Below are 13,123 nucleotides of genomic sequence, written 5' to 3'. Positions count from 1 at the left end.
TGCAGACTGAGGCAAAGAGGCAGACATGGAGAGGTAACTGGGAATATGAATTTCCCAAATTCTTTGGTATGATTTTTACAGAGAGAAACTAACAATCTAAGGGACTCGGACAACACGTTTGCATTGTTACAATGACTCACCCCCCCCCATCCCGGGTCTCCTAGGATATAGAACAGAACCCCCGACACTTCTGTTGGGTTTTGTTGTGTTTTTTTCTCTCCGTGAACCTGACGTCCACCTTTCGGCTTGCGCTACTCCAGCCCCGAGGTTCTCATTCCGTAAAGAATGGTTCCCACGCTGCTTTCTTAACAGGATTTGGGCCCCGGGTCATGGGCACCACTGCACACACATACATACCCACCTTCTAAAGCAGCTCGGTCTCTGCTGAGTGGTAGCCGGATCCCGGTGCAGCCAGAGGGATCGACCATGCTCGGCGGGGACACAGAGTGAGGCAAGGTAAGGACAAGAAGAGGCTGGAAGGAGTCTGGTTGCTATTTATGGTTGTCGGGAAAGGTCTTTTAGTGGAAGCAACGTTTTAGCAGAGACCTGAAAGAAAAGAAGCAGCGGGAGAATATTTTCTGGGCAGAGGGAAGGCGGACCGCAAACGTCTCCATGGCATTCAGCCTGATCCCACCCCACTAGAGCCGTGAGTCCCTGCTCCTCATTTGAGCTGCTCACTCAGAAGGCTGGCGGCCGGAACTCCAGCAGCGCTACCTTGGGAGGACAGGATTCTCCCCCCTGTGCATGTAATTACTCTTTGAGCCTTTCCCCTCAATTACATCATGCTTATATAGATCAAACACTGGAAATTACTTAAGTTATTTTGGCATTTTGTACGTTTCCTTTCAGACATTTGCCAGACTAGTTTCCCTGCGACCAGCGAGCAAAGTCTCTGGACAGTTTCTTTTAACAGAAAGGGAGCTGTTGGGGTTTTTGTTTGTTTGATTGGTTTTGGTTTTGGCTTTCTTTTTTTTTTTTTGCAAACTCAAGCACTATGCCTTTTCCACATTTTCACGCCGTGTGTAAAATCATCACAAACCAATGGATTCCGAATCCCTTGCCCCGCCCCCTGATTTCTTGATGCAGTTGCGGTGGAGACACACACACACATGTTCACTAGGGGTGTGGAAGTTCCAGGGTATGAGATAAGAGATGTGAGTCAGCAGGTGAATGGTTGGGCGCGGAGACCCTTGTGGATGGGGTCCTTGGTGTATTTCGTCTATGGCTTTGGAAGCAGTGCCCGGTGAGTCCTCACTGGAACATGAGAAATCTGGAGTTATCCCCCGCAAAGCAGAGGCTGAGAATCCATCCAGGGGGAGAACCCATATCTTCTCTCTTGCGGTCAAGTGCAAAGAGGACACGAGGGAGGATGGGGCTGGCTCCAGAGTGGACACTGGATGACCACAGTCTTCGTAAGAAGGGACGACTCCAGGCACGGGTGGCTCTGGCTGGGTGGAAACTGTGTTTCCTGGAAAATCCACACAGTTCTGGGGAGTTTGGCTGTTCTGGCCATGAGAACTTTGAATCATGTTTCATTTCGGTAAATATGCCATTGAACCAACCCATGTCAATTTTCCTGTCCACTTCTGGTATCATCTCCGGTTCAAATCTACCGTTACTTTAATAAGGTGTTTTTGAAAGTGGACATTGATCTCCCCACCAGTGACAGAAAGGAGCATGGTCATTTTCTGGAAGAGTGAATAAGACTTCAGAGTGCTGGGATGGGCTAGTGGAACCGGCCTCTCCCTGACCAGGGAGGGTCCAAGTGTGACACCTACTCCAGGAGAGAAGAGCTAACGCACAGGTACAATTTTAGGGATGATTTCAGCCTGAACTAATGGATTTCTGGGTTAATTCAGAGAATACAAGGACTTCAAGTATCAGGAACTCAAATCGACATTCATTACCTATTTTAGATTCATTTTAAAAGTTATTTTCAGATCTTTTATCTTCCCCTTTTAAAAAGAAATGATACAAAGGTGGACATAAATCAAATGAGCATCACGAAGTCATGAGATGGGGGAATTAGAATTAGAATAGAGATGCTGAGTGTGGGTATACAGATCTCTCTAACACCCTCTCCGCTTTTCTTTGAATCCAAATTTAAACCTAACTCAAGTTCCTAAAGAAATTTTTCTTTAAATCTGTTTTAAATGATAACAGTTCTATTTTCAAAGCAAGGTAACTACCAACGTGTATGGAAAGAGTCCATTTTATAAAAAATTGCCATGGTGGTATTTCTGGTTTGTCATTCTCTCCAGATGCCTGTGACTCCTCCATTAAGAGGATTCACAAATTCTCTTTCCCTTGAAATTAGGCTGGATGTGGGACTCCACCAATGAGTAGAAAGTAGGGGATGTGACGCCATGTAGCTCCTGAGGCTGGGTTGGGAAAGGACACACAGCTTCCATATGCCTCTCCCTTGGGATGCTGGCCCTAGGGACACAATGACCATAGCAAGAGGGGACCAAGGAGACTTATGTAAGGGGTCCAGCTCCATTCCGATGAGTCCCAACCAAGCGCCCACGCCAGCCACCAGACATATGAGTGAGCTGTGATCGGGATCTGAGCCCCAGCTGGCCCTGGTCAGCAGATAACAAGGCTGCCCCTCTGAGCCCTGACCACACACAGGACATTGCAGGAAGTGGCATTTGTTGGCATGGAAAGTGTTGAAGGGAGCCTAAGTAAGCCAACAGATCTGACGACGGCGTGTATGAGAGGTAGCATGCTTATAACAATACCTGGGATGGGATACAATGGCAATAGGCATATGAGACATTTTTGCTTATGTCTTTTTTCTCATCTGTGTTCTATACTTTCTACACTTATAAATAGACTGCCTCTATGATTTTAAGAGATCTAATAAAACAAACGAGGATCTATATTTGGTACAAAGACAAGCCAACTGCACAGAAAGACGTCTTTGACTGTAGTTTGCAAACGGAGTCTCTGCATGGGAAACAAAACCGATCCCTCTATCAGCACGTACTTGGGGCTCTGGTTTCGAAAGGGTAGACCGAACGTAATAGGAAAGTGGCGCCTTTATCTCCTTTTATGAGGTAAAGTCGTGGTCACAGGGGGTAATTCTGTAGTGTGACATGACTAGTACAATATGCAGGATTGTAAATGGGGGTTTTCTTCCTGCACCATTTTATGTAATGGTTTATCGTCAATAAATCCTTGAAAACGGAACTGGAATTTCCCCCAGATTCCAGAAACGTTGTCACTTGAGAAGCACTTGCTATCATCACTCTGGGTCGCGTTTCCCTTTTTCCTGCTCTCTGGTGTGCCCCGGTTTGAGGACCACTTCACACACCACGGAGATATCTCTTAAAAATGTGAATGAAAATCCTTCCTTTAGGAATGTGAAAGTTATCTGATGGGTGTTACTGCCTGAAAAATTCTAAATGAAATTAGCTCCACGTAGACTCCTTGAGGGGGCCAAGATGCTATGACCGAAGTCAGATGAATGAGAACAGAATCTTCCTTAGCTGGTGTGTTTGTGTGTGATACTCATTGTAATGCTCCCTTCTCAGGATTCCTTTCTGTGATCCTTGGAGACTCAAACATTGGTCTAGTCAAACCACAGAAATGTGGGAGTGGGGATAGGGGAATAAAACTCAGGGTCAGAGGACTAGAGATGGAATGGGGGACAAAGTCGGGGAGAGAACGTTAATTTTTCAGAGTGGTGGACAAGCTTGCAGACAACTACACTGACCACTGGAAACATGTAGAAAAGCTATATTGAAAAACCTGCTAGAAAGGGTCAAAAAGCTACCAAGATAGTCCAGATTCAATCAGGATCTTGCAGAGAAAGACGACTCATGGACGGAAGTTCAACGTTCCATGCCACTTTTCTCGTTGAGGCACATTTCCTCCCTGACACATTTCAAAATGGGTGTACCCAGCACAAATTGCGCAGTGGTGCTGGTGATCACGGGGGTCCAGAGCTCCTCCCACAGCCCCAAGCTCCACTGCTGAGGGGGCCCAGTGGTGGGCAGAAAGCTGTCTCTAAGAGGCGAGCAGCTGAGATCTGACATAGCCAAAAGTGGTCAAAAGGGAGCCTTGGAACCTACCAAGAAGTTGAGCCGTTGTACAAAACATAGGTTTTCCATTGGGAGCTCTATGTGGCTACTGACGTGGGAAACAAAGACAACAATGGACCTTTAGCCCACTGACAGGTCCTTGAAACAGGCAGAGGGCAACATTCCTCTAGGAGCCCAGCTGCCTCAATGTTAGTATTTTGCTAAGGGCAAAAGGTAATCTTCGCCTGACCCCCAGGATCCTGTAAGTCTACTTTAACATATAAAAATCCCTTTGGAAACTTCCTTTGTCTCTAACCACCTCTCCCACAAGACTCACATTGGCAATCACCCCACAAGCATATGGCCCACTGATAAACCTCTGATGGGTCTCATGAGTAAGGTTTTATTAGATGGTAATAAATGACCTTTTCCCAACAACAGCGAGCCTCCTGAGGATCCTGGAAACCTTGCTTCCAAATTCTTAAGAGATTTACGTTCTTCCTAACCCCCTCCAAATTGAAAGTACACAATGGGCCACTTTTCATGACCCCAGTGCACCTCTTTCTGCCCTCAGGTCCTGTCCCCGTGCTTGAATAAAACCACCTCTTTGCACCAAAGACATTCAAGAATTCTGTCTTGGCCATCGGCTTCAAACCCTAATGTCTTTCCTACTTCAACTATGACTTAGGGTTAAGAAATAAAGCCTTAAAAGACCAAAATACAAACTCAGTTCAACTCAGTTCATGGGTAGATAATATTAACTGCCTCCCATCTAACTACAGGTCAGAGCTCAAATAAACTGCTGTGGAAAAATCAGACATTACCTAGAATTTCAACTTCTTTTGTATAAATGGTCATCACATAATAAAATAAATAAAAAATCTCCTGAGAATTCAGATGTACTAGACCAAGAGGGGAAAAAAAAAATCAAGAGAGTAGGCTTCTTGCTCAGCATGGACTCCAATACGGGGCTTGAACTCACAACCCCAAGAGCAAGACCTGAGCTGAGATCAAGAGTCAGATGCTTAACGGACTGGGCCACCCAGGCTCCCCATGAATTGTGGTTATCGTACTTGATAACCAAGCTAGAATAGTCCCAGAGAAATGGAATCCTAGAGAAAAAATAAACTGGAAATTTTAGAATAGAGGACATAATCCCTGGAAAAAATTGAATTAAACTTTCTTAATCGTTGCGATTTTAGAGCCCTTCTGAAGCGTTCAAGTAAGGATGTGATTGATAAACCCAGACAGTCAAGCCCCAGGATCTTTGACATTCTTCAGTTTTGGGGGGTCTCCGAGACAGATGTCCATGCTGTCTGTTATCTGGAAATAGTTTCTCTTCCCTTTGGATCCTGGCCTCTGGTTACGGACTAATTAGCTAATTCACACAAATGTCAATAAATCCGTCACACTTTAATGGAATCAATGAAGTTAATGAGATCTCAGAACATGCTGTGGCTCAGTGAATGCTGCTTAAGTCTATCCAAATTATGGCAGGGGGTGGGATCAGGGGAGGGGATTTGAGGGATGCAGCTCTGCGGGAAGGCAGCCTCCTGATTGGTCGCTGAGGGGTGGGGGGAAGCATTACTATACAGAGAGCAGCACGTGGTGGTTTGGTTTCCAGCAGATGGTCCAGACTCTCCACCGTTTGACTTCCAAATTTTTCCCTGGACAGTGGTGGGAAAGCCACGCGTGTTCAGTGGAAACCGCAGTTGGAAGTTTGAATCTAGACCTTGTCCGGGGCTCAAGATCCTCCGTCCCATCCTCTCCCGTGATGCTGGACAGCGGCCACCACTCCCGTCAGCCCCCTGATCACGAGGCTCCCGGACGCCCCCTGCACCCTCACAGCCGAGCCCTCTGTCGCTGTCAGTTCACGAGTCAGGAAATGACACCAGAGAGTCGACACTTCCTTATAAAACCGGCTTTGTGGTGGGTGATTTTGTCCAGCACGGGGCTCAGGTCGGTGTTCTGAACACAAGGAAGGTGGGCTGGGCCACGTTGTGGTTGCCAGGAGGTTAGTTGTGCTAAATGCACTTACAACTTAGGATATTTTCAGAAGGTGACCCCGTCGTAAGTGTAGGAAGATCCAAATATGCAGATTCAGTGGGAAATCCTCCCAGATTCCCTCTCTCCTTTTAGTTTCAGAGTGAGAACACCTGCCCAGTTCAGAACACAAGCAAGGACAGGACTCCAGGCGGTAGAAACACCCACAAAACTGGGCAGAGTTCCTGTCTGTACTGTGGAAGGGCCCCTCAGAGCCTCCAAGAAATTGCTTTGCGTGTAATAACTTGCAGTTGGTTATTTGGTGTCTAAACCCACACAGATAAGAAACAGAAAATTAGGAAACAGGAGTAAGGGACATACAGGTGATGTGATAGCTAATAGAAACGAGAACATAAAACATTTACAAACACACAGAGAGACACGAGAACACAAAAAAGCATCAGTTTTGGCCTCTAATTATTAGAACAGGTATCTGCTGACCTCAGTAAACACTACCTTTGCCTCCATGTTCCTTCATGACATCAAAAGGAATGTTTATCATTATTATACAGAGTCATGATTAGAGGGTGAAGTAATATTCCGTAGGGTATGTAAACTACAGTTGGGGGGAAATGTAATATTATAAAAATAATCCCACCCTACCTTGATATGTGGCAGGCACGGCTGTAAAGGCTATCTTTGGAAATTAGATCAATTCTCTAAATGACTACTTACCATGCCCATTATGTGGATGGATAAACTCAGATCAAGGGAGAGGAGGTAACCTTCCCACCCAGTACACAATGGGATCTGGATTTGAATGCAGGAGGCATCGCTGTGGTCCCTGTTCATGCTCCCCACGATATGTACAGCCCGTCCTCCCCACGGCTTTGGGGAGCGTTTTCCTTTACCAGAAAAGTGATTCCACCGGGTAAAGATGAAAACAGTGGAAATCGGAGGCATGTTTTCATACATGAGTTAAGCAAATACATCTGGTGAGGTTAATGTTTGCACCCCCCTCACTTAGCACCTGCTCTTGTGAGCTGGAGTAAGCATTTTAGATGGACAGATGTGCCCAACACTAATTAGAAAAGAAACTCTACGGATGAATTAAAGTGATAGAAACAGCGGTCAGAAAATAATACTGTGCTGACTTACAAAATGCTGGAATGTGTTCTCCTGGCTGCCTGGAGATCTGTGTGTGGGAAGACTGATGGTTTCTTTTTTTTTCTTTTTTTTTTTTTTTTTCAGAAATCGCATATATGTTTGGGATCGAATATACATTTGCAGAAGGGTGGCATGAATTAAGCTACGTGGCTGCAGGTTGCATGCGTACAGGTGTGGAGGTGAAGAGGGGCTTGAATGGCTCCTGGTGCTACCATCAACGAGCACTTCTTTCTCAGGCAAATGAATGTCTTGGAGCTTGGGCTTTTCATCTGAAAACTGGGATCCCAGTGGAGCAGTGGACAGAATTGGAGCCACCAAAGCTATCCACGCCCTCATTCCCAGAACCTGGGAATATGTGAGTTTACATCGCAAAGATAACAAAGGTTATGGGTCTTGAGATGGGGGCACCATCTTGGATTATCTGGGTCTGACCAATGAATCAATGAGCCCTTAAAAATGGGGCCCTTCTCTGAGTAGAAGCCATGGGATGGTGGCCGAGCCAGAAGGCAGAGGTGAGAGGCAACAGAAAGGGAAGGAGAGAGATTTTGAGTTTGAGAAGGTCTGGAGCTGCCTGGGGGGATGGCGGAAGGCCAGACCATGAACTAAGTGAAGGGATATAAAATATGCCCCCCAAAATGCCAACTTTGGCATATTAATTATTTTGAATTAAAGTTACTTACGAAACAGCTGGTGCAAACAGGACACTCTGACCGTGTCCTGTCCTCCTGAGAGCAGGAAATTAATCTCCCAGGCACCTGCCCTGTACCAGGAGGGTCGAAGGCATTCTCCTCACCAGAAACAGGGAACTTAGGGCACAGAAGTCTGCATAAACAAATGTTCTGATGTCATGAATTCACTACCCTAAGCTCAAACTTCTTAGTCTTGTCCACCATTTACAAATTTACTGTTTCTTTTGCAAAAAGGCACAAAATCTGCCTGCTTTGATCACTTGGTTAAGCCTCCTATCTTTGGAGCTCCCGTACATATGAAATTAAACATTTTTCTCCTATTGATGTCTTATGCTAATTTTTTAAAAGATTTTATTTATTTATTTGACAGATCACAAGTAGGCAGAAAGGCAGGCAGAGAGAGAGATGGGGAAGCAGACTCCCCGCTGAGCAGAGAGCCCGATACGGAGCTAGATCCCAGGACCATGGGATCATGACCTGAGCCGAAGGCAGAGGCTTAACCCACTGAGCCACCCAGGTGCCCCTTATGCCAATTTTTTTAACCATTTGTCTTATGCCAAATTGATCATTAAACCAGTCCAAGAACTCAGAAGGGAGAAGGGAGAACTTCCCCTTCACTGCCCGACCCAAGGATTGGGGGCAGCCTCCAGAAGCACAGAAAGACCCCCAAAGACAACAGTCTAGGAAATGAGACCTCACAGCCACAAGACACTCAGTTCTGCCAAACCTCAATGAGATTCAAAGCTGATTTACCCCCAGAGCTTCAAGGAACTCAGCCCTGCCAACACCTCGATTATAGTCAGGTGACATCTGTGTAGAGAACTGTGAGATAATAAATTTGTGTTGTCTTAAGCTTCCTGTTTGTGGTAATTTGTTTCCGCAGCAATAGGAAATGCAGACGAGTCTACCCGCCTGGTGGCTTGTTGTAAGAATTAAATAAAGAGCTCATGTATATTTCATAGGGCCGTACCTGGCACAGAGCACATCCTCTCCCCGCTGTAATTAGCTGTAATAGTTGTTGAGAAGTAAGAGGGACGATACCTCGAAATGCCTGCTATTGTGCCTCACCCATGGAAAATGCCCAGTTAGTGGTAATTATGTTTACAAAAAAAAAAAAAAAAAAAGATATTTACCTGTGAACTCAAAGAGAGCTCATGGCTTTAGGAAGCTACCTGTTAGGACCCTCGGTTCTTGCTTCTTCAGTCTCAGGAGAATGAAAGAAAACCCCTTTATATATGTACTGGGTACACTGATAGAGGGGCTCAGGCGAGTGGGGGGACAGGATGCAGGGTGTGAGTCCTGGTCTCCTCCAGTAGGGTGTCAGTCTCTAAAACTACAGTATAAATGTTTAAAGGTCAAGTCAACTCATCTGTCAGATCTGGGAACATGTGCCTTACAACAGCTAAATAATTAAATACGGTAATGGCTCAGCACCCTGCCTCAGGTTAAAATATCAGGATTTACATCACTCTTGGCCACCCACACATTTTTCAACAGCTTTAAGACCCTCCCGATAACTAGAATGTCTTGACTAGCCCCAGTGCACACGATTTCTGAGGCATATCAGCTCATGGAAACAAATGTCGTTAGCCAGAATAATAGGACCATCAGCGAGCAAAGATGAATCATTATTTAATGGAGCTTGAAATTACTTCAGTCTGTAAAGCATGGCGGGAAGATAGGTCTCACCTGCCTGTCCTGCCCATTGTTTATGCCTCCAGCCTGACCTGGAGGAATTACTGGGGGTGGGAACTAAGATACCAGGAAAGGCCCATCTGCTAGAGAGTCTCCTGTTCAAAAGCCCTGCTTCACACCCCCCTCCCACTCTGCTTTGCAGCATGGATCGTGGGTGCAGATGAGAAATTATTTGTGGGATTTTCTAGGGGTTACGATCAGCAAAGAAATGACATAAATGAATGAATGACGGAGAAGGAAGATGCCGTCAACCAAGCACTCTGTGCGGACAGTACCTGGTGATTTCTAAATCTTGCTTGAAGATAATGACGGGTGCCCATTTTAGAGAGAGATAGAAGCTCCAGAGAGAACAAGTTCCACTCTCAGGACATTAGTAGCAGAATTCACAGGTAGGGTCTGACGTGCAAATATCCAGCTTGAATCGTACTCAGTAATTTCCTAAAGTGGAAGCATATTCTAAGGTAGGAAATTTTCATGGCATTTCATATCTGTAACCCAGCAGACAGCGTAAGGAGCTTTGCCGTGGGCTACCTGTTCAGCTACCTGAGAAGAAAGGTCACTGAGGAGCGATCTAGAAATTTATACATCCCACGCAATCATACACATCAAAATACATATCTGTTGTTTCTTTTCAGTTGTTCCTATATTTAAATCATGTCCCAGTAAGTCATTAAAGCATACCTTAGTGAACAATGGTACAAAGCCATGCCTCTATCTTTCCAAAAGTTTACTACCCAGGAGAGAGGATGTTGATAATTAGAATACATGGTAATGGAGTTGCTATCAAAATAAGTCCATACAAAATTATCCTGCAGCACAAAGGATGGAAATACTCCACGTTAAGCTAGACTATTCAGTAAGAACACCATGACGTTGGGAAAAAATGCACAGAGCTCTGAAAATTAAAGATAGAGAAAGGTGTCCTGGTGGCAGGGAATGGCATGTAGAGAGGTATGCACGTGCGGGGAGCACAGAGTGTCAGCAGCTATGAAAAAATAGCATTTTGGGAAATATCTCTAATCCGCTAATTATCAAACCACAACAAATTCACCTAACAGAATTATTTTTATTAAATATATTAAGCAAGACAAAGGGGTCTTTTAGAAGTTGAATTATAATAACCTTTTGAGTATCTACCGCCAGCCAGAATCTCTTTAACAAAATGTACCTGTGATATTTGGAACCACACCCCTGCGGGATTGATACTGTTGTGTCCTGTCTACAGGTGGAAAACAAAAATCAAGCAAGCAAACAAACAATGTGTCTGATCAGTAAAGAGAAACTTGTTCAAAGCTCCTCTTAATGGGATGGACAGGATTCGATTCTAGTCTCATCAGTGCTGGTATCTGAGCATGGGGATTGCTTCATGGTATCTCATGACACAAAGGGAAGGGGAAAGAAAGGGAAGGTGACTTTGTTAAGAAACAAACTTTCTGACGATGCTTTGAGGGATATTGGACATGAGGATGGAGGAATATTCTATTCCCTGTTTGATCTAAGGATTTTAATTCCCAACAATGCTGAGGCATACCTGTTCTACTAAGAGCTGGCCCACCCAGCTCTTAGAAGCCGGGGGACCCGGCAGCAAAGTGTTCAGGACAGAAAGCCCGCTGATCTTCTTATTCATAGAATTTCAGAAACAATCTCCCATGTGTTTTTCACGACTATTACTCACCTTCACGGCCAAAATAAAGAGTTTGTATTCACACTGCCTCTGTCATAAGCATGGAAATCGTTAGAAATACCTCTGGGCTGATTAATTTCCCCTCGGTAGCATTTTCACAAATATACTTATCAGAAATGAGATAAAATGGCTACTAAGTGTATGGATAATTACTAACTTTTTAAGACATCAAGGAATGCTGTATGAAAGACCCACAGGGGACTCTAGTTGTAATTCTGGGAAAGCCCACACCCTCACTGAAGACAGCTAGAAATAGGAAGACGAAGCAAATAAAGGAATAAGTGAAAAACAGACCAAACCAGGACCAGAAACTTTCACGCATGCCAGTAGCGAACTAAGGCATTAAGAATGAACTCCCAGCCAGGCTCCAGGAGGGAAGGTGAGCAGATAGGTGGGGCTTCTTCTCTAGAAGACAATCCTGGAAAACAGCTTGTTTTCAGCCTTTCAAGGCTGGGCACAAGGATTAGAATTTCGAGACCAACCTGCCCAGGGTCCTGGGTGCACATCCCACACTTCCCGCAGGGACCCTGAAGACTGCATCCTTGGAGTAGGGGGAGGCAGAAGTACACAACGATGCCATGCTTGCCAGGCCCCAAGCCCTCCCTCTGTGCGAAGATAGGGCCTGCTGGGGCTCGTGACTTTTCCTATCAAAACATCAGCAGAGTCTTTATTATACTGTTTAGTTTCATTAATCACCATTAATTGTTCAGAGCGCTTTTCCAAAGTCATTAGCTGAGATCCGCCAGCAATACTTTCAATTAATCCTCGAGAAGAGTTCTTTGTATCGCAACTAATATGAGCTTGTTAATGGGCGATTCGCGGGGAGCACCTGGTTTTCTCTTCTCCAGACAGTACAAGCACGCAGCGACAAGGATGATTTATGCACCACCGGAGTGGATTGTGCGAACTCGCTTTCAAAGTTGTTGGAATAATAAAAGATTTAATGGTTCTCTTTACATTTAAGCCTTCCCGTAATTTAGGGGAGAAAGCAGTAGGTATCGATGGTGTGCATTATTCATGTTCAGTGCTTTCTGCAGTCTTCACGCATGGAAGTTGGGCAGGAACATAATAACAGACGGAACGGAAAAGCAGAAATAGCCCCTGCTTACCATCTTGGAATTTTCTTCCGTAAAACATGAGGCACATCTGTTGAATTCTGCATCCACCATGGATCAATCCTCCATTCTGCTTGGCTCTCTGAGTTTATTTTAGTGGCAATTATAACTGGTGAGTTTCAAGGGGTGGCCAGATATTAAGTAAGACAGTCAGGTGGACAAGGGAGGGGTTGCTCAGATCATGTGTCAGTTATCTGGGGACACTTGCTGGAAGCAGACCAGTGGGTGGCCATGTGGAGGGTGACCTGCTCAGCAAAGTCATTGAGTTCCCAGGTTCTGGAAATAAGACTCAGAAACTAAACAGAATTCCTACTCCCTTCACATATGGGCAATCTGTTAACCTCCCTATACCTCAGTTTCTTTCTTCATTAAGATTTTATTTTTTTAGAGCTTTATTTTTTTAGGACTTAACATTCATAGCAAAATTGAGGGGAAGGTACAGAGATTTTCTATATATGCTCTCCCCCCATACAGGTACAGCCCTGCCCTGTATCATCATACTCCCCCTACCCTATGGGACATTTGTGACAATTGATAAGCCTACTTTGACATGTCATCATTTTCCAAATCTATGGTTTGCTTTAGGGTTCATTCTTGGTTTACACATTCTATGAGTCTGGGTAAATGCTTAATGGCATGATCCATCCTTATGGAATCATATAGTGTTATTTTCACTGCTGTAAAAATTCTCTGTGCTCTGCCCATCCAACCCTCTCTCCCTCAAACCCTGGCAACTCCTGACCTTTTTCTGTCTGCAGTTTTGCC

The sequence above is a fragment of the Lontra canadensis genome, unplaced genomic scaffold (genome assembly GCF_010015895.1).
Source record: "Lontra canadensis isolate GAN:19392208 unplaced genomic scaffold, GSC_riverotter_1.0 scaffold58, whole genome shotgun sequence".
NCBI classification, from domain to species: Eukaryota; Metazoa; Chordata; class Mammalia; order Carnivora; family Mustelidae; genus Lontra; species Lontra canadensis.
This window is presented reverse-complemented; position numbering follows the sequence as displayed.